The following is a 2,381-nucleotide window of genomic DNA, read 5'->3' on the forward strand; positions in this document are numbered from 1 at the left end:
GGTTTCAGCATGGAGGAGAGTAGGCAGTTCTGCTGCCTTATGGCTAGCTATATGCTATAAAAAATGCTTTATACATACGCACACATACATACAGACAGACAGGCAAATATCATTTTATATTGTTTATTGTGATTTGCACGCATTCCATTTTTTTAAAAATCCGTCAGACAAACCATGTAGTATTCAAAAAAGCTACAAATTAGCGTTTTATACATTGTAATTCGCTTGTGGTAGAAATAAAAAAAATCTAGAAATTCCCAGTTTTGCTAAGGTACAATTATTATGCTGTAGCTAACAGATACTCGTTTACTTCAACTGGAGTGAGCCTTTTAACTCCTGCTTCATTGCAGATGCCGACTTCAGTGTTGTCTTCCTTCATCTGTCCTTCAAAGCTTTCCTTTGATATTAAAATGGCTGCGTGAATGGCATCTTCAAGTTCTAGCTCTTCATTATACTTTTTGTCAGGGAACGTTTTTTTATTTACGTAACCTTTCCCCATAGCTATTGCTTTCCATGCAAAATAGGCACCATAAGGATCAGACTGAAATAAATATGGCCTTTTCACATCCCAACCAGCAATTAACAATGATACACAAATTGGACGATCACCAACTGTTTGTACTCTTGTATTACAGAAGCAACTCGCTGTACCAGCTAGGCTTTTAGAATTGGTTCCTTGAAAACCAAGGAATATTGCTGAGCCAACTTCCGAGCCCTCCGTACAATATCCTGTAATTTGGACACATACCACTGTACACCATGCCTATGTGTTAAGTTATTAGTTCCTCTTCATGAACACTCTGTTCATCATAGAGGATAGATTTCTGTGTCTTCTCTGTTGCCAACACCACACCTTTTGCAGCTTTAATTTGCACAGATGGGAGTATTGCAGCTGCAGGTGCTAGTGCATATTCAATCTGGACAAGTTTGCCAGATGAGCTGAAAGTGGTCAGAAAGAAACTGTATCTACGATCAGCCACCATCTTCCAAACAAATAGTTGCTAATCGCTCATGTCAAGCTTCAGGACCTCTGTGCCCACCAGTGTGATTTTCTCCAAACACACATGGGAAGATGTATTTGTTTTGCCATTTCTGCGATACGACTGAGTCGTTAGTATCCATTTCTTCTTCGAGATAGGCCTCAACCATTCTTTCAAAGACTGTGTTGGCACAATCTTTGTTGGATATAAAATTGGAAAACAAAAAGGTGATTATTGGAAAGCTAGTATTAATCTCAGACACTGGTAATTACTTTAAACACATTCCAGTCTATTGTGTCTTTTGACTAAAATGATATTCCAGAAATCAAACTCATACCCGCTTCAATAGGAACAGACCAAACTGAATTGCTAGGCCAGTTCCCCATTAGACAGGAACACCAGTTACCCCAGATGAGGTTTGGTTTTGTTAGGTTTTGGATTTGGCCCTCTCTGCAGACCAGAGTGACCAGATACCTGTGGCTGGCTCTTTGAACTTTTAGGCTCTTTTTTCACAAATATACTTTTGTGACATTTTATATATATAATGTTTTTCTATTTTTTATAGTTGATGTGGAGTTTTTTTAGTGTTATGTTTCACTTTATTACTATTTGAGAGCTGCCTACATACTTAATTAACATAGTGCATTTACGTTAAGCCTGACTGCTTTTGTGCCAAGGTACTAGAATTTTATGCAAAGGTTAATTTAGTGACATTTTGTGGTTCACCCTGTCACGGATTCTGGTTGTGGCTTCAGTAGGGTTTTCACCCCCTTTATCAATAACTCAATTTCTTAAATGTGACCTTATTGGTGAGACGTAAGAGTCACATGTTCCTGTGTCATAGAACCCAATGGCACTACACTGAAAAAGTACAAAAAGCATGGCAGCATGGCATACTCCATCAAGTTATTCATTCATTGGGTCTTGTGTTCATGAATGTATTCACTGCCGTATTTGTACATTTAAATGCAACTCTATAATGAGGAAAACATTATGTTGATTAAAGACACACCCTGAATCCTCCCCGCATGTAGCAACATTTGTTGGTAACATGTTTAGGTTAGTTAATCCAATTTCTAGCAACTTCTTCTTCTAGCCCCGATAATCCTGCATGGATGCTGTGGGGATAGGTGACCAGATGACTCATTGGGGATGACGATCAGGTGTGCGTTGCATTTTCACTTTGTTATGTTTTGTTGTACCCTGAAGCCAACTCCAGTTTAATAAGTGCGGATCTATGCATATTAAGTGGGCTCCAAGGCAACCCGAAGGCCTGCTTTTCGCTTTAAAGTACTGTTCAATGTGGGGTTATCCTTTTGATTTGTGGCAAGAGGGGAAGGGAGGGGGAGGGTCACGTTGTTTTGTTTAAGGGGATTATTTGTGACCTGTATTGCTGCTCAG

The 2,381-nt window shown here is 39.2% G+C and overlaps 1 pseudogene; it reads right to left on the reverse strand.

Annotated features, from left to right (window-relative positions):
* Positions 1-280: 280 nt before the first annotated feature.
* LOC144767306 (proteasome subunit alpha type-2 pseudogene) lies at positions 281-983 on the reverse strand (annotated as a pseudogene).
* Positions 984-2,381: the final 1,398 nt, after the last annotated feature.

The sequence above is a fragment of the Lissotriton helveticus genome, chromosome 7, assembly GCF_964261635.1.
Source record: "Lissotriton helveticus chromosome 7, aLisHel1.1, whole genome shotgun sequence".
Lineage (NCBI taxonomy): Eukaryota > Metazoa > Chordata > Amphibia > Caudata > Salamandridae > Lissotriton > Lissotriton helveticus.